Here is a 20,470-nt window from a genome sequence, read left to right as displayed (position 1 = left end):
GTTAAGCAATGATCTTTGTTGTTGGTCCTCATTGTGTTTGGGGGTTTCTTCCTTTGTCTAATCTCCTGTCTGTTTATTCATATCCCAGCCACATTGATTCACGCTTGAGCCATATTTTCTTTTGTAAAACGGTAATCGTTTCCCATCATTTTCCCAATGCCCTTGAGAGGTAAAGACACTCAAGAGTTACATTCAAGTTTTTGCATTTTGAGAGTCCTGTGGCTGTTGTACAGGAACATATTAGACATAAAAATATTTGAAGTCATGTCCCCATAAGCCTTTTTGAGACATACCCTGTTCAGTGTGCATTGTTTGCATCTTGTATGCAAGTCCCTTAGCTGATAACTGCATGGTGATTTGATGCACCTGTGACTACACAGCAAAGTATGCCAACTGAATCAGGAAGCTCCCAGTAAAGGCATTATTTCTGACAGCTTTCTTCTCACAAACTCCAACTATTGCATTGTTTCAAGTAGTGGCTGTGTGATCCAGGCCTTGTTATGGCTGGCTAACCTTCTCTCTGCATACACAGGTAAGTGTTACTGATACCAATTATTCTTCTTAACAGTCTTCACAGTGAAATAATTGTCTCTGAGTGGCCCCTTGAGAGAGCTCCTGCAAACAACTTACTTATTCACAACACAGGAATCCCAAGGGGTTGCCCTAAGCTGCTCTTTATAAATAAGATCACTGGTCCTCAAAATTCATGTAGAAGTTCTTTATGATTTCTAGATGCACTTTTAATGAATCACTTTCTGGAAAAGGAGGGTTAGTGTGAATTGGGTTGGTTGTTTCCTAGTTCATACAAATGGCAAAGGTGAGGAAATGTCGTTTTCAAAAGTGATGATAATATATCTACACCTGAAGTCACTCTTCTGCCCATTATTGATGAAAATATAAAATGAACCAGTAAAACAGATTAAACAGTGCTTTTACACAGAGTTGTAGCCATTGGACATGCACCGATTCCTCCAAGGAGCTGGTGCGATGCTTCCTGTGTGAATCTCTTTGAAATCCCAAGGCACCGTGTATGTTCTTCACCCAGCTATTATTTGTGGATGCATTGTGCCCTCTCCCTAAGAACCCTGTGTGCTCCCTATGGCTGAGTGCATCTGTCATCTCTGTATTCGTGCATGGTGCAGGTCTTGAGTCAAATGTCTGTTGAATGACTGAAACTTCCTTTACTCTTCTGGTTTCCTGATATATCCAAGTTTGTTTCACCATACACTAAAGGGGCAAAAAAAATAAATGCTTAGTATGTATTTCTTTGGTATCCAGAGTAAGTGTGGATTATACTGTTTTATTAATTCAGATGCAGAATTTTACAAGAAAAACATTTTTTTCTTCTCTAACAAATGAAGACTGACTGCTTTATTTTGGTGGCTTTAGGGTAACAAATGATAAAGAAGCAGGGGATTGTAACTTCTGCTCCCCAATATTGGGGCACAGATGAGGTCCTCAGAGCCACAGTAACTATGGGGAAATGAAAATATCTTTTTAATGCAAAGAAAATAGGAGATGGGGAGAACAAAAAGAGATGAGTGACATAAAGGTATGTAGTAATATTTTTGCTTGCCTTCTAAATTTTCTACTCTTAGACATTTTTATCCATAATGGCTTTTTGGGTTATTCTGATCCTTTCTTAAAATGCAAAGATTCTTGTAACATTAAAGTTGCATGTCATTAAAAGTATATGAGGAACCTTCGAAAAGTTCATAGGAACTGTCGCTCCCCCTCTTCGCGGAGGAACGACACAGGACCCTGCACTGTTCTTTTGTCTGCTCGGCCCTTCCCGGGTTTGCTGCTGGTTCTTCCCAGGTTCTCTGCTGTCCTTCCACCTCCGTGGAAGGGCGGTTCCCCCTGCCACTTTCCCCACTTCTGCGGGGGAGCGGCACACCGCCGGCCGGCTCTCTCGGGGGCTGCTCAGGTGTTCCTTCAGATAGATGTTCCTGGTGCATGTTGTCTCTCTCCTCCTTTATAGTCCTCTTCCACCAATCCCAACTCTGCTACCCACACGCCGAGTACACTGCTCTCCTCCAATCAGGAGCAAGTCCTGCTGTTTATTGGTTGAACTGGAGGCAGCTGTGTAGAAGCTGTTTACTCCTCTCCCAGCGCCATATTGTGGGAGAGCAGATGCATAGAATAAGTCTTAATTCGAGTAACTTAGTCTAGTCCGAGTTGCTCCCCACAGGAACAAAATTAAAAGATCAGTTAATCAAAGAATCAATGCTTTTTTTTTTTTTTCATTTGAGAAACAGAGGGAGAGATACAGAGAGAGGGAGAACTCATCTACTGGTTTACTCCCCAGATGCCAGCAATGACCAGAGCTGCTATGGCCGGAACTCAATCCAAGTGTCCCAAGTGTGTGGCAGGGATTCCATTACTTGAGCCTTCACGGCTGCCTCCCAGGCTCTGCATTCTCATGAAGTTGGAGTCAGGAGCCAGAGTTGGGTATCAAGCCCAGGTACCCAGATATAGTATGCAGATAATGTAACAGATAAACCCCCACTCCCACAAATTTTTCGGAAATCATGCATACTATGGGTTTCAAAAAGTTAATGAGAAAAACCTATTAGAAAAAATTATCCATGAAATTCAAAAATTTTTAAACTAAAATAAAATTATCTAACTACAGTTTTCCATGATTTTTTTGAAATCCCCTTGTATATGTACATGTTGGATAGATCTGATAATTGGATTAGTAAAGAATCTCACCTGTGTGTTGTCTTTACTACATAAATGAGTGCTGAACACATACCTCCATTCCTCAACTTAACTACTAGAAAATGAAGGGTTGTAGTCACAAAGGCTTTGTCCTTTTATAAGTTGAATGAGAACAGATTTTTGATTGTGTGGTTATACTAGCCAGTCTTTCATCATTACAGTGAAATACTCAACAAGTTAGACTAACTTTATAAAGAAAAAAGTTTTATTTTGGCTCAAGATTCTGGAGGTTCACAGACCAAGGTCAGGCAGGTCCCATGGATTCAGCCTTTGGTGATGGGATTCTTGCTTGCAGAGTCCCAGGGTAATATACCCAGCATCATATGGTAAGAGACAGGGAGCACATGTGTGTGTTTCTATCTGTGTGTATGTTTCTTATAAAGCACCACGAAGAGGCAATCATGGGGACTCTGACCTAATGACCTAATCCAATCTAATAATTTCCCAAAGACCCCATATCTAAATATCATAATTGTTTCTACTCTCTTAAACCATTAACTTAAGACTTCAGGGACTAAATTATTGTGTTTAGAGGGATAAATATTCAAACTGTAGCAATTGTGGAAAGGAACCTATATAAAATAAACATGTTAGAACTTAAAAGGGAGATGGTACTAAAATGGAGGCACACTTTCAGGCTGGAGCTAGAAAAAAATTCCAGAAAAGCAGAAGACATAGTAAATCCTCTAAAGTTACACACATGTGCTAAAACCAAAGAAAGTGGTGGGAACTAAGGAAGGACTGTGCTTTCTTATCCAGGGAAACTTGTACCCAGGGGTAAAAAAAAGAACAAAACAAAGCAAAATAACAGCAACAACAAACTCATATAGGATGGGAGACTAAGGATTCCAGCCCAATCATTGTATGTTTTCAGATGGATTCTACCTTTAAACTAAGCTTCCACAAAATGATGAAAACTATCTTTAAAGCCTAATAAAATGCCATCTATTTCATAGACCCACATCCCCTTTACATTGCAATAGAACCAGAGGCTCTCAGGTTGACAGATTTGAGTTTTCTAAAAACTATGACTTGTCCTTTTTATTACTGTCTTCTCTCCCCCATATTTTTAGGAGTACAACTCTCAAGACAAAGTATTTCTCTGAACTAGTTTTCTAGAACAGTTAACTGCTTGGCAGGAGGCAAGGACAAGACTCTAAAATCAAATGTCATGTTTTTATAATAATATAAAATTGTAACCCTCTGTTCAGTGAGCAATGATGTTTTGAGGTTTTAATGACATTTTACTGTTTTTATCAAATCATTTTAATGAAAGTAATTGAATTGTATAAAAAATATCAAATTAATTGCTTTCAAAACATTAAACATGAAAATGAAAACATGAATGGGTAGAAGAGAACCCTTAGAGAGGATTGGAGCACAACAGTGAAAAGGGTAAGAAGCCATGAGGACTTAAATAAGAAAACTGATTTGAGGGTTTTCTTGGAAATACAGGTATTGGAATACTCACAACAAAGTTCGCATTGTAGGCAGACTTGAAAAAACATTTGAGGCTAAGCCTCTGCCTGCAGCACCGGAATCCCATATGGGCACTGGTTCAAGCTCCTCTTCTGATCCAGCTCTCTACTGTGGCCTGGGAAAGCAGTAGAAGAGAAGCCAGGAGCCAGGAGCTTCCTCTGGGTCTCCCACATGGGTTCAGGGGCCCAAGGACCGTCTTTTGCTGCTTTCCCAGGCACATTAGCAGGGAGCTGGAAGGGTAATGGAGCAGTGCTCATATGTGTTGCCAGTGCTGGAGGCAGAGGCTTAGCCTACTAGATCGCAGCACCAGCTCCAATAATGGAGTCTTAATTGCACTGTTGGGAGTAACAGTTATGAATGAGCGATCGGTGAAGTCAGCTTCTATTCACTAATTTTGTGATTTTTTTTATTTAAATTTTTATTTTTTTCTCACTGGTTGTCAGTCTGAACTGTCGAAAGCTGAGCAGAAGGCGGTGTTCAGTCAGCAACCACTGACTGCTCCTAGAAAATCTAATTCATCATCTCTAGACAAGAGTATACTCCTAACATTAAGCATAATTGTAGTTCCTGTGATACAGTGAGAACTAGGAGGCTGGTGAATTTACACAAAGAAAAATTCATAGGCAAAAGTAATATTTTAAAAAATATGTTGAACACTCAAAATAGTTTCTCTACAAGGGTGACTGCTGTTAGTTACTGAATATTTTTAGAACAAGGATTTCCAAAGACAGATGTCTTTGGAAATAATTCGTCCAACCCAGCAAGATTTTTTAAAAGCAAATTTTTATTCATAAAAATAATGATTAGCATACAAAGCAGCTCCTGTTTTTTGTATGTTTGTTTTGTATCATGCAGTTTTACTGAATTGGTTTCCCAGTTCTAACAGCTTTTTGGTGGAGTGCTTAGGATTTCCCATGCACAACATCATGTCATCTGCAAACATGGATAATTTGACTTCCTCTTTTCCAATTTTGATGCCCTTTGTTTCTTGCTCCTCCCTAACTGCTCCTTGTGAAACTTCCAGTACTATATTGAATAAGTGTGGTGAAAGTGGACATCCTTGACTTTTTCTATATCTGAAGGGAAATGCTTTCAGCTTTTCCCCATTCAGTATGATAATTTTGAGGAATATTCCTTCTATACCTAATTTGTGAAGGGTTTTTATTATGAAGGGGTATTGAATCTTATCAAATGCTTTCTCTGCATTTATTGAGATGAGCATATGGTTTTTGTTCTTTACTCTATTAGTGTGATATGATGTTTATTGATTTGTGGATGTTAAATGACCCTTGCATTTCTGGGATAAATCCCACTTGATCATGATGTATGATCTTTTTGATGTGCTTTTGGTTTCAGTTTGCTAGTATCTTATTGAGAATCTTTGCATCTGTGTTCATTAAGGATGTAGGTCTGTAGTCTTTGTGTCATGTCTTTCTTTGGTTTTGGTATCAAAGTAATGATGGCCTCATAAAAAGAGTTGGCAGAACCCCATCCTATTCAATATTTTCAAATAGTTTGAAGAATATTGGGAGTTACTTCCTCTTTGAATGTTTTGCAGAATTCAGTAGCAAAGCCATCAGGTTGTGGAGTTTTCCTTGCTGGAAGACTTTTGATTACTGCTTCCATCTCATTGCTTGGTATGGTCTGTTTAGGTTGTCTAAATCTTGATTTAATCTTAATAGGTTATATGAATCCAGGAACTTATCCCTTTGTTCCAGGTTTTCCAGTTTATTAGCATAGAGTTCTTCATAGTGTTTCTTAGGGTCTTTTTTATTTCAGTGGTGTTGGTTGTAATGTCTGGTTTTTAATCTTATTTATGTAATTTTTTTCTCTTTTTTCTTTGTTAGTCTGACTAGAAGTTTATATATTTTACTTTTCAAAAAAACCAACTTTTTGCTTGTTGATCTTTTGTATTTTTTTTTAGTTTTAATTGCCTTTATTTCTGCTCTGATCCTTATTATTTCTCACCTCCTGTTTATTTGGGTTTTCTTTTGTTCTTGTTTTTCTGTCTTCAAGATATGTCACTAGATCTTTAATTTGAGACATTTCTTTTTTTAATGTAAGCACTTAATGCTATAAACTTTCCTCTTAATACTGCTTTTGCTGTATCCCACAGGTTTTGATATGTTGTATTTTCATTTTTATTCAAGAAAGTTTTTGATTTCCTTTTTAATTTCTTCAATGACCCATTGATCATTAGTAAAATGTTATTTAATTTCCAAGTATTTATGGGTGTTCTGTCATTCTTGTTGCTTATTTCTGGTTTCATTACTTTATGGGCCTAGAAGATAGGTGGTATGATTTAAGTCTTAAATTTGCTGAGACTTTATTTGTGGTATAAGATGTGGTCTATCCTAGAGAGAGAGCACTTGCCATTTCTAATGGACTTGCCATGACTGTCAATCAGGAATTATATTAGCCTAATGAGTATATGGATTTACCTGATTCACCTAACTGGTAAAGTCTGAGAGCATTTCTCCCTCTTTCTGTACATAATTCTCTTTTTCAGGCCTCAGTGAATTGCAAATATATGTGTTTCATTAACCTAAATTCCGAGTAAAAGTACTTTTCACTCTTGTGACTCAGTCTTTTTTTTTTTTTTTTTTTTGCTTGAAGATTGTAATCTAGGGAGGTTGTACCTATCAAATTCAAAACTGCCAAGATGTGCAGGGTTGGTTGGGGACCTGGTGCTGGGCAATGCGTTGGCTGACTGGGACAGCACTGCTCCACAGTGGCTCCGTGCAGATAGTGCTGCGCCAGAGACCACAAGTATGAATACCACAGTCGATGGCATCAACTGTTTCTGTGCTAAATCTGGAGACAGAGCATCAGGAAAACACTACAGGGCATCAAACTGTGAGGGTGCAAGGGCTGCTTCAGACGCCGCCTACGCGAGGCATGTTAATTCCTACAGGTTCAGTGGGCAATGCGCTGTTGATGAGGACAAAAGGAATCACTGTAGATCTGTCGATTAAGAAAATGTTTTAGAGCAGGAATGAAAAAAGAAACTGTGCAAAACGAACGCGATAGAATAAGCACCAGTAGAAGTCCACTGGGCAGCAGCAACATTCCCTCCATTAACACCCTGGAACAAGCTGAAGTTCCCTCTCACCAGATCTCAGTCTCAAGCCCAGAGGCAAGCACTGACATAGAAAATCGCGAGTATTGGTGATGTCCCTGAGTCTATGAAGCAGCGACTCTCAGTTCTGTGGGAGGGCTTCTGTGAGTTACCACTGGATGATCTGGTGGCGCTGTTGAGAACTCACGCAGGGGAACGCTTACTGCTTGGAGCTACAAAGAGATCCATGATGTATAAATATATTTTTGCATTTGGTAAACAACTACATAATTCACCGTAATAGCTGCGAAGTTAGGATCAGCCCTGTGGCCAGGCGGGTCCTAGATGAGCTAGTTCCGCCATTTCAAGAAATCCAGATTGATGACAACGAGTATGCTTGTTTGGTGGCAATTGTGTTTTCTGACCCAGATGCGAAAGGGCTGAGTGACCAAGTAAGCATTAAGAACAGGTCTTTCTAAGTGCTCATCAGCTTGGAGGACTATACCAACCATTGGCAGTAAGACTCTCCAGGGCGGTTTGGAGAACAGCTGCTGTGGCCATGCTGCAGAGCATCACCTGGCAAATCATTGAGCAAATTCAGTTTGGGAAACTTTTTGCAATGGTTAAAATCGACAGTGGCCTTCAGGAAGTGTTCCTGGGTGCGACTCCAGAAACACCACAAGGTTCTGGATAAGAACAGTACAAAATAGCTGCAAACCAAGCATCCGTCATCTCACATCAGTCTCTCTCCAAACAAAAGCAGTTGTGAGAACATGTTTACTTCTGCACGGCACTGCATAAATGTGACAAATTGGTCTTGAAATATCTCAGGATGGTACTCTTGGCAAACTCTTAGCTGAAACTTTTTCATGGTGCTGTTGCAAGATGGTATCGTTTTCTTGTTTATATACTAATTTTGTTTGCTGTGCCTACCGTGTAAAACGATACATGCAACCGGTGTATATTTTGAGTTTGAATTTGTTTATATCGTGTGTTTTTTCCAACTGCCCCTACACTGTGCCTGGACCAGTTAAATCTGTATACTACTCTCATTTGTTTTCATAATATTAATTTAAATCTGTAAATAATTGCTTTATTGTGATGTGATGCAGAACTAAGTGCTTTTTTTAAAACTGAGACTAGCAAATGTAAAATGAACCAGGTTTTTTTGTTTTTTTGTTTTTTTTTTTAGTAAACTGTAGGCTTACAGATTAGAAAAGTAAAGCAGTTGCTGTAGATTAGAGTGTATTTCTTTGAAGAAGAATAATTATGTGCAACCTGTGGCCAAGAAGCAGCTCTTTGGTCCACAGTTGCATGCCTTTCTCAAGAATGACAGGTTAATCCTTGAAATCTGACTGTATTGAATGTGTGCATTAAGATAGAGTACATTCATTTTGTTAGTTAGAATACAGGCTAACCTGTAACAAAGTATCCTCTAAAACAGTGGTCCCACTGAGATAAATGTTCATTTATTTCTCCTGAAACAGTCTAGAAGCAGTCATCCACTGAGCAGCAAGCAGCATATGACCAGAACTACCTCTTAGGGGGCCCATTTAGTTGTTGGGTAGAAAGCCCGTGCAAGCGAAGGCTGTACAACTCTGGGAGAAAGCATGTGGGGAGACCAGTGAGCCATCTTCCACGGGTGTGCCTTGTATAGGCCTCACAAAAACCCCATTAAAGCAGTATTATTATCTCTCTTTTATAAATAAAGAACCTTTAGTTTGGAGGCTTATGGTTTGTAACCAAAGTTCATGAACCTAAAAAGTAAGAAAACCACATTGAAAACCCAGGTCTCATTGACTTTAATGAAGATAGATTTTTGGTATGCAATGAAAAATGTGAGCATTTTACTCACACTGTGATTTTTAAATATACACACTTGAGTGACTGGATGAATGCTATCTTCATGTTATCTGGAATATATCTTTAAAATTAAGTGATGAATATAAAATTGTTGTAGTGTGAATATGAAACTACTTTTCCACTAAGAAGAATCTTCCCCCCAAAACATTAAAGAAAATGAAAGATACACCAGATATATTTTGATGAAAATTAAAACAAAATCAAATAACTGACTTAGAAGACTTTCAAAAATTCAACAACCCAGGATATGTAGAATATCTGATTCTGGACAGAACACAACTCACCGGTGCCCTAAATTCCTTGATATCATCCCAAATGGGAATTTAAGTGATTAGTAACAAGCAACCTCAGTTAGAGGTGATTCCTCTCTCTCACTTTGTTTACAAAAGCAGAGAACATAATTATTAATGATGTAGCAAAAAATATCTCAAGACATAAGAGATTGAATTACATCATTTTTAGGGACCTTCAAAATTTCTAATATTATGATTTCATAACTCTCATTTGCCATACACAGAAAAAGATACGTTCATGTTAACTGACTTATTGACTGTTAAAGTGAAACTGAACTCAAAATGGAAAAATGATTCCTTGAAAGCTGTCATTGATTTAATATAATCAATAGTGTTCTTTCAAGAGCTGACATTCTTGTGAAACTATAAACTATACAAGTGAGAGAATGGGAGGAATTTTAACTGTTAATTTTTGAAAATTTACTCTAATGTCTGTCTCATGAATATCTGTGATTTTTTTTAATAAATATAAGTATCTCTGTAGTTTTTGTGTACTTTTTTGGGTTCTTCTCTCAGCAGATATAAAATACACTATTTTAGTCCATTTGGGCTGCAATAACAATTTCATAAGCTGTGCATCTTATAAACCAAAGAAATATATTTTTCATAGTTGTCCATGTTGTAAAGTGCAAGATCAAGGCATGGCAAATTCGGTGTCTGGTTCACAGATGGGACCTGCTAGCTAGGTCCTTGCATGTGGAAAGGGCAGGGGAGCTCTCTGGGTCTTCTTTTATATGGGCACTAATCCCATTCACGGGACCTTTGTCCTCATGATATTCCAAAGATCCCACCTCCAGATGCCATCACATTGGCTATTAAGTTTCAGTATAGGAATTTTGAACAACACAAACATTCAGACCATAGCAAACACCTTTAAAATATAAAACATAACATTTACTTTTAGTGAATTTTCTAATTTATTTCTAAACAACTATGTTTTAGAAATTATGATCAATTATTTTGCTTTAATACCTGTGGTCAAGGAATTTGTAATATAATATATTTATATACTGAACTGCCAAAAATGCAAGACAAAGAGGAGCTGATGTTTTCAGCATATTTTCATATATTGTTAAGAAAGTTATTGCTGGGGCCAGCACCATGGCGCAGTAGGTTAATCCTCCACCGTGGCGCTGGCATCCCATATGGGCACCCGGTTCTAGTCCTGGCTGCCCCTCCTCCAATCCAGTTCTCTGCTATGGCCTGGAAAAGCAGCAGAGGATGACCCAAGTGCGTGGACCCCTGCACCCATGTGGGAGATTGGGAAGAAGCACCTGGATCCGGGCTTCAGCCGTAGCAGCTATTTGAGGGGTGAACCAACAGAAGGAAGACCTTTCTCTCTGTCTCTCCCTCTCACTGTCTGTAACTCTACCTCTCAAATAAATGAATAAAATCTTTTTTTAAAAAAAGTTATTGCTTTTGGCCAGCACTGTGGCTCACTTGGTTAATCCTTGGCCTGAAGTGCTGGCACCCCGGGTTCTAGTCCTCTTGCTCCTCTTCTAGTCCAGCTCTCTGCTGTGGCCTGGGATTGCAGTGGAGGATGGCCCAGTGCTTGGGTCCTTGCACCTGCATGGGAGACCAGGAGGAAGCACCTGGCTCCTGGCTTCAGATCGGTGCAGCACCGGCCATAGTGGCCATTTGGGGAGTGAACCAACAGAAGGAAGACTTTTCTCTCTCTCTCTCACTGTCTATAACTCTCTCTCTTTGTCTCTCTCTCTCACTGTCTGACTCTGCCTGTCAAACAAATAAAAATAAAAATAAGTTATTGCTTTTATAGAACACAAAAATTTTTCATGTAATAGAAATAAATGTTATTGTGAAATAATTCATTCTATAAATGTAAAATTACTTTTATAAATTTCATTATTGAAAATCACAAAATTATTAGATTATTAAATGTTAAATTATAATGAGATTAAAATGTTTCTGAACTATGATGCCATGGTGTTTGAACTTTCTAAATAAAAACAGGAAAAAGAAAAACGTGCCAAGATTGAGTGAAATACGTTTTTATTTATTGTTGAGAAGATCTCTGAAAGCAAAGGAACATTTATTTGCTCTGAATTAATAATTGCCTTCCAGTGTTCACTGGAATTCACATTATTTGTTCAGGGGCTTATAGTGATAAACAGTCTTTTCCAATGATAAGAAAGGTGCCTGATGTGAAATGATGGTAGTGACAGAAAACAAACACGTTGGGAAACAAAACTCCATTGGTGTAAGCCAGTCAATGGCAAGATCACAGAGAGAGGCTCTTTCCATTCCCGTGCATTGCTCCTGAACCAGCTGTTTAAATCAGGCACTGTGCTGGGTGCACACCTCTGTGTTTTGTTTTCCTTCCAATTTAGGTCGAAGTCAAAACATTACAGTGGTGAACTGGTGATACAGGTGATGGAGGAAGATTGTAACAGAAAACCATCCTCAGTGTCATTTAGGAAACAAAGAATTTTCAGTAGAGGACAAGTGTGAATTAGCTTTTGTTTCTGTTTTCAAAAAAAAAAAAAAATGGAAAGAGCTGGTTTTCTTGATTTAGTCTTCAAACAAGTACCCCGAAAACGGAAAATTCTAACCGAATACAAGCTGATCTTGACTTCAGGAAGCCAGGTATCTTATATTTGTATTAGATATCTGTATATGTGATGTAATACAGTTTGTATTACATATACACAAATATTAAACATACATATTTCTTTATCTGAGATCATACCTTTAATGCCTGTCCATGAGGTATCCTCATTGTTCATTTTCTTTAAAGAAAGAAACAAATGCTTCTGTGGCTTAGGAATCTGTAGCTCTGTTGAGGTGTAAGAGGCAATATAAAATCATTTGAAAGGGACCCATTTCCATGAGTTCTTGTAGATCTGGAGCAGTGGTGTACAAATAGCCTCATTCCACGATGGAAATTGTACTGGCTCCTGGGGTCTTTCTTTCCTGACCCATTCTTTCAAACAAAGTCTCCGTGGGACAGTTAATTCCCTGATAAAGGATCCCACTGCATGCTTCCAGAGGCAGCAGTTGAAGCACCATTGTGAGACCATTTATGCCTAAAGTGCTTTTCCTTTTCCTAGCACTAGCTTCGAATTGTTCAAAGAAAGATTTTTATCAAGTGTCCTCTTCTCAAGATGTGTGATAAGTGCCAGCAGAATGTGCTGGGAGCAGCAGGTCTTTAGAGAGACTGAAAGAGAAGGGGAGTTCAAAAGGAGAGGGGCCAGACTTGTAGCTTAATGAGTTAAGCCTCTGCCTGCAATGCTGGCATCCCATATGTTTGCAGGGTTCCAGTCCAGGCTGCTCCACTTCTCATCCAGCTCCCTGCTAATGTGCCTGGAAAAGAAGCAGAAGATGGCCCAAATGCTTAGGCTCCTGCACCCACCTAAGAGACTAGGATGAAGCTCCTGGCTTCAGCCTTCCCTGCTCAGCCACTGTGATCATTTGAGGAGTGAACCAGCAGACAGAAGATCTCCCTGTCTGTCTCTCTGTCTCACTCTCCCCTCCCCCCATTACTCTGCCCTTCAAAAAAATAAAATAAAATAAGTCTTTTTTTTTTTTTCAAACTAACACTTCAGTTGAATATGTGCATCTTTGTACCTGAATTAGGGATGAGAAACTATATTCGAGGTGACATGGAAATGACAGCAAATATTCTATCCTGCTCTTTTTTGTATATGGATGAGGAAATCCAGATGAATGGTATTATGCTGGCTCTATTCCTCTGATAAGTTTTGACCCAGATACATTACATAAAACCATTTCTTGAGTCTCAAAAGAATTTCAGAATTAATTCTGCAGTTCATCAAGAACATGTTGTCTGACTCATTATAATGGATGGATGTCTCTAACCTTCCTGACTGATCCCTCATGAGCTTAGTCTGGATGTCAGCTGTATGGTGTGCGATAAGCAATGGCATGATTTTGTGTCATAATCAAAACACTTAACCCCCTACCCATGTGTATATGCGTATATATGCTGTAAGGGGAGAGATTTGTTTTCCTCTACACTCTAAGTCTATGAAATAAGCTGACAGTTGCCAGATTGACAGGAAAAAGATACATATAAATTATTACCTGAAAAGAAAAGTAACTCCCTGAAGCCCAGTGAGATCTACAAGCTCATGTACCTTCATAGGGCAGAAGAGTTGGGGGTCTGGGCAATTAGGGGAGAGTAAATGATTTGGGGAGAAGAGGTATGATCCTCAGAACATACAGTAGCCTGTGACAGAGTTTGTCTAGAAGTGGTGCTGACCTGCCTGCTCTCCTGTGGTAACCTTCCCTGGTTGGTGAAATATCAAAATGGTCAATGATGGTTGAGTTCCTTTTGGACAGTCTGTCCCTAGGCAGACACAGGGAGTCCAGAGAAGGCCTTTTCTTGTATTTGCTGTTCCCCTCTTGCCCTCAGATTGAAGTAATTAGCATAGCAAAGTGGCTTTTCCTTAACTCCTCTAGCGCTATGCCTGTTTGTTTGTGTACACTTGTGACTGCGTGTTTCTTTTTACCAGAAATGCAAGATTTACACAATAAACGATAAATTGAATACCTAACCAGTATCTATGATACACCAGCCATCTGGCTGACATTTAAAAATTAAATTAAAACTCCCAGTGGCTTTGTCTACAGATGCCGCAGTTCTGGAAACATCTGTGTCTGTGTGTGTCTTCATGGAGAATCTCCTACTCCACGTTTTTATGCCAGTTTTGGAAATTAAATAGATGTAAGCTTATAAAGTAAACTGATTCAATTGAAAAATAATGATTAATAACAAAAAAGCTAGAAATCGTAAATGTAACAAAAGGGTTCAGCAATGATCAAATATGATGGAATGTCAAATGAGCATCTGTAAAAACATGTGGACAATTGGAGAATTTTATCTCCAATGTGGAGAAGCGAAAGGATTGATATATAATAATAACAAGCATGAAATGTGAAACAAAACCTGTTCACAGCATGTTTCTTTTACTTAGGCGACATGAAGCTTCTAAATTAGCTAAAACAGATATTTGCGTTAAGAAGTACACTTGCATTTTTCTTTGGTGAATTCCAAACTCTGAAACATGGTGTCAGTACTGTTTTTTTAAAGATATATTTATTTATTTATTTATTTATTTATTTATAATAAAGATACAAAGGGAGATATTCCATCTGCTGGTTCAGTCCCACATATTCCCAATATCTAGGGCTTGGCGAGGCTGAACTCAGGAGCCTGGAACTCCACCTGGGTCTCTTACCTGATGTCAGGGACTCAAACACTTGAACTGCCTCCCAAGTGTATTAGTAGGAAGCGAGGTCAGAATTGTGGAGTAGACAGGATTCAAACCAGACACATTATATGGTATGCAGGATTCTCAAGTGTTAGCTTAACCCACTGCAGCACAACACCATCCCCATTACTACTTTTTTTATAATCTAGCCTTTGACCATTATTTCTGCAAGTTTGCCACATTTTTCCTAGTTCCAACCAAACAAAATCACTTGAGGATTGAAAACAGTGTGTGTGTGTATATATATCCGTTTTCCTAGAGTGCTCTCTCATACATCACCCCATACCATAAATGAAATGATGTACTGAAGAATGCAAGTGTCATATGCTCATGTAGTTGTACGTGGGTGCACACAAATATATGCAAGTCCATGCACACTCATCGCTAGCTGATGCCTACTTCCAGGCCTCTGTGTAAACTCAGCCCTCCTACTCATTGAAATTATGTCTCTTCTTGTCAAATCAAGGAAAACTTTAAGCTCCATGATAGAGCATATTCCTTTAAGATTTACTTAATTATTTGAAAGGCAGAGTTACAGAGAGGCAGAGGCAGAGAGCAAGAGAGAGAGGTCTTCCATCCTCTCATTCACTCCCCAAATAGCTGCAATGGTCAGAGCTGGGCTGATCCGAAGCCAGGAGCCAGAAGCTTCTTCCAGGTCTCCTATACGGGTGCAGGAGCCCAAGCACTTGGCCATCTTCTACTGCTTTCCCAGGTCATAACAGAGAACTGGATCAGAAGAGGAGCAGCCAGGTCTCGAACCTGTGCACATGTGGGATATCAGCACTGCAGGTGGCGGCTTTACCCTCTGCACCACAGCGCTGGCTCCTCATGAATTCTTTAAACAATAAAACCTACAAACACTTAGTAAGAGTTTGAATGTATGTAGTCAATAAATTTCTCTTTGAACTCTATTACAATTAACTGCTTTGGAGCACAAATCAAAGGTGTTAACCAGTGTAATTCAGAATTTGAATGTGCAACCATTGGGCTAAGTATTTCCCAGAGAGGGTATACAATTAAGTTGCTATTTTAATTATAATAATCGCATTCAGATTCCTCATTAAATTGCTGTGCTACTTCAGTTTCTAATGAGTTAAGAGCATTTTTAAAGCTCTATTGAGTCATAGTGACTGTGTATTGAACCTTAAGTTGTGACAGAGGCATTGGCTAGATCTGAGGGCAGAGGACATAGTAACTCCTTAGGGTAGAATTGATGCCATTCTTCCCGGGCATCACTTTTGGTTTTGGGCAGCCTTTACAATATTTTACACTTATGCGATTGCTCAGATCAATAGCCCTCAGACTAACAGTTGGTGCCTAACCAGACTCCAAGGTGGAGTTTAGGATGTAAAATATGTATGAGTAACAAAACTGACCCATTGAACCTTTTTTATTTTTGCCCTAACTTCTATTTCCTTGCCAGTGGAATTGTGTAAAACTAAGGAAAAATAATGTTTCCCCCTGACATACTGCCTCTAAAGTAAAAGATGTTGTGGTAAAGAAAACTTCCTCATCTTTCACTGAAATATTTAGAAAACTGAGTCCGACTCATGAACTGCTAGCTATTTATTTGTCCTTTATCCATCCATTAATTCATGCATACTTATGAATCTGTAAGTATTTTTGCAAAATATAACCTACTGACTGCAGTAATGCAAACTAAGATGCAGAACATTCTACTTTCGAAGTGTCTTCAAACAAGATAACAGCACAAGAAAGAAAGGATTTGCTGAGGGAGAATAGTAAAGAAAGAAAGAAGAAATGAAATGAAATTCTTCATGAAAGAAGAATTGAAATGAACATTCATAAACCAGGAAGGACATATTATTAACCAGCATGTGTTAAACTTAATGTCAAGGATATGTAATGCTTAAAATAATGCCTTTGATGAAATGTTGCATTTAATCAATATTTAGTCAGTGCTCAATATTTGCTACTCATGTTAGTGAAGAAGGCAGTGGATAAAAAGCTGTGATAATGTGGCTTAGAAGTTTTATGCTAAAGGCTGTGATGGCTGTGCAAATACCTGACTCATGGCAGTAGACACATTCTTAAATTTCCAGATAAAGAAGCCAGGTTCTGAGTTAAGCTGGACTGAGATCAATGCATTTGTAAAAAGGCAGAGGTAGGATTTGAACAAACTTCTGATTCTGCCCAGGACCTTTGGTCTTACTGTCTCCTGTTAATTCAGCAAACATTAAATCCCTCCTAGTAGTACTTGTTAACATTAATCCCAATTTGGGTTGGTAGCAGGTATTAACATGTTTGTTAAATTAGTCATATTTCCTCTCACTCAGCAAATCCCACAAACACACCTTAGAGTATCACTATAAATACTTGTCTCTGTGTATCAGACCTTGGGCCCATTAAGAAATTCTAATTTGTATGTCTGCCAGCAATGTACACTCTTCCCATATTTATTGTGGTTTTCACTTATATGAAGCCAGTAGGGAGGATAAGGTCCAGGGCCACAGCTTTATATTGGTCTATATTTTTTTAATGAAAATAAAACATTTTTTATTACTTTACCAGATAGTAAAGCTTTTGTGTATTATTGGAAAGCAACATGTTTGATCTCTGTATAAAATTTATAGTAGTTTGGAATTTGTACATGAAACCATTTCAACCTTGATTTTTCTGTTTATATTTGATTTTTTAATTCTATGTAGACAAGGACAGAATTCTTTGGAAAACAAAACTCAAGACAAGTACAAAAGAAAAATAAACCTGACTTTATTGCAGTAAATTCTAATTTTTCTACATGACTGTACAAAATTGTCAAAGTTACAAGGCCATTTGCATTGGAATGGGGTAGAAAGAGAATAATTGTTATCTCCTAGGAATTGTCACTTTGGAAAAGAGTTTTAATTCTTTTAGGCAATAAAGGTGAGATTTAGTGCAACAATTTTGATAATTGAAAATCCAGTAACCTAGAAAGGATTGGATCATGGCCTATAAATGCAGGTTTCCTCCTATATTATTAAGACATTTTAGATCAGTATGCAATGGTATTTTAAAATAAGATAACGTAGTATAGAGTTTCAAGGTCATAACAACTTTTTTACAAAATTGTCAATTTCCTAATCAGGGAAATGAATATGGATGTTATATATGTAGTTCTTTTAAAAATTCAGCATGCTGTCATATAAAATATTGGATTTTATCTTCATACCGAAAAAAAGAGCAAAATAAAGCATGTAAAGAGTTCTTTCTACATTATTGACATTCCCATTTGAAAGAATTTTCTTTGTGGAAGATTATCTGAAATAGTATTAATATCATAGTTATTTTCTCTATTAATACTCTATTAATAGGAATATCATAAATCCATCATTTACCAAATGGTATAGAAAAATATACTGGTGATATTTTATCCATTTTCTAGTTACTTCCAGGTGATAGCATAGATAACAAGTTAAGTATATCTACTCATCATCCTGAAGGGATAAAAAAAATCTGTGATATAAAGTGCCTGACTGAAACAACACCAGGTAAAACCAGTTTCTTACTTCAATATAATCCAAGATTCTAACCAGATTATGTATTTTTGCTTTTGGAAAGCTGATCTAATAACTATGATTGCAACAATGATAGAATAAATGACTTGTCATGGCTGTTATATCCACCAACTACTTGTTTCCATTATTGTTCTCTGTATTCAAAAAGGTAAAGGTAACATTGCCCATCAAACTTAAAATTAATAAGTGAGAGCCAGGTAGTTTTACTGAGTTGTATCCTGTAGAAATCTAATTTTTTATACTGCAGAACTAATGAAATCTGAAATCAAGTGAGGCCTTTACTGATTTTTTTTTAAAGAACATGTACAAAATCCATAAAGCACATCCACTCAATTTGTGTGCACTGTTTCAGCAGGTTGGTTCACTTTAGCTGTTAGGTTGTAAGAATATTTGTCTTTATTTAAAAACCTGAGAAAATCCTTGGTTTAAATTCATCAAAATCCTATCTAATGTAAGTTTTTGCATAATCAGGAGTTTCTGATTTTATCAGATGTCTTATTCTAGAAAGAAAAGTGAAACATTTATGATAATGTGGCACACTCCCTGGTTTGGTCAATGATCAAATTTGATTTTGAATACCCCGACCTGTACTCAGCTCAACATTAGTGCTATAAAAATCACATATATGATAAATAGAATAGCTTAAAATGTGTGTGTGTGTGTGTGTAGCTCTACCTTTAATGTGCAAATCAAAAATAACATTTTACATAGCTGGACTGGATACAAATGTATATGATGACAAAATGTAAATATCTACTGTTAAAAAAGGATGGAGGTTTGGCATAGGGGTTAAGGTACTTGTTGGGACAACCAAATTTCATAAAGTAGTACCTGGGTTCAAGTTACAACTAAATTCCCAATTGCAGCTTCTGCTAATGTGTACCCTGGAAGGCAATAAGTGATAAGTACTTTAGTCTCTGCTTCCCATGTGGGAAACCTGAACTGAGTTACTGGCTTCTGGCTTCACACTGACGCAGCCCTGGCTATTGCCAGCATTTGGGGCATGAACTAAAGGATGGGAGCTCTCTGTCTATCTCTGGATATCTGTCTGGCTATCTCTGTCTTTCTGGCTTTAAACTAAGTATTTTTTAAAAGTCAAACAGAAAAGTTATCCATTCATCCATTTGTCTTATAAGGTTTTGTTTTTTTTGTTTGTTTGTTTGTTTGTTTTGTCTTATAAGGTTTTGACAATTATTTTCCTCAATGGCCCATGTAGTAAATATTTTAGCCCCTATCTTAACTACTCAGTTCTGACCAAGCGGCATGAAAGCAGCCATTTTCTTTTTCTTTTCTTTTTTCTTTTTTTTTTTTTTTTTTTGACAGGCAGAGTGGACAGTGAGAGAGAGAGACAGAGAGAAAGGTCTTCCTTTGCCGTTGGTTCACCCTCCAATGGCCACCGCGGCCGGCGCACCGCGCTGATCCGATGGCAGGAGCCAGGAGCCAGGTGCTTTTCCTGGTCTCCCATGGGGTGCAGGGCCCAAGCACCTGGGCCATCTTCCACTGCACTCCCGGGCCACAGCAGAGGGCTGGCCTGGAAGAGGGGCAACCGGGACAGAATCCGGCGCCCCGACCAGGACTAGAACCCGGTGTGCCGGCGCCGCTAGGCGGAGGATTAGCCTAGTGAGCCGCGGCGCCGGCCGAAAGCAGCCATTTTCATATGCAAATGGATGAATGAGACTGTGTTCCAATGAAACTTTATTTACTGAAACAGGCAGTGGGCCTGTTTTGGCCCTGGAGCCATAGTTTGCAAATCCCTAGTCTAAATCTTTCCTTTTATTCAGCCAGCTAATGTTTGTTCCAATTATTTTTTGTACTCAAAACAAACCATTCCAAACTTTGTGGTAAAAATTAAACACCAGCAATCAACTATTATTAGTTCCATAATTCTAGTGGTTGACTGAGTTAAGTGGGCAGCCCTTCCTCAGGCAGAGAGGGGAAAGCATTCTGTTATAGTCAGAAGGGCACTTGAGTGAGCCGTTTCAATGCCTTCCTCAGTCACCTCTCAGGATGTGGATACAGCCTGTTGAATGGATCCTGACCTGGGGCTGTTTGCTTGGGCACCTGCTAATGCCCTCTCTTTGGATGACCTGGGCTTTTCCACAATGTGGCATTTGGGTTACAAGAAGACATCCAAGCTGAACCTGTATATCCTTTTATGACATAGCTTCTGAAGTCACACTGTCCTCTCACTGTACTGTTGATACTGGCACAAGGGGACAGGGATAGATTCCACCCAATGATGGTAGAGTACCAAGTCTCACTGCAGGAACACCATGTGAGCTG

The 20,470-nt window shown here is 38.5% G+C and overlaps 1 protein-coding gene and 1 pseudogene across 8 annotated transcripts in view; both read left to right on the top strand.

Annotated features, from left to right (window-relative positions):
- The window catches only part of ZNF385D (zinc finger protein 385D), a 1,067,118-nt gene that overhangs the window by 968,309 nt on the left and 78,339 nt on the right, over window positions 1–20,470 (top strand). The gene's annotated exons all lie outside the window — the stretch shown is intronic.
- LOC127493916 (hepatocyte nuclear factor 4-gamma pseudogene) lies at window positions 9–18,883 on the top strand (annotated as a pseudogene).

The sequence above is a fragment of the Oryctolagus cuniculus genome, chromosome 4 (assembly GCF_964237555.1).
Source record: "Oryctolagus cuniculus chromosome 4, mOryCun1.1, whole genome shotgun sequence".
Classification (NCBI taxonomy): domain Eukaryota; kingdom Metazoa; phylum Chordata; class Mammalia; order Lagomorpha; family Leporidae; genus Oryctolagus; species Oryctolagus cuniculus.
The sequence above is the reverse complement of the archived record's forward strand: the minus strand, read 5'-3'. Positions and strand labels throughout refer to the sequence as shown.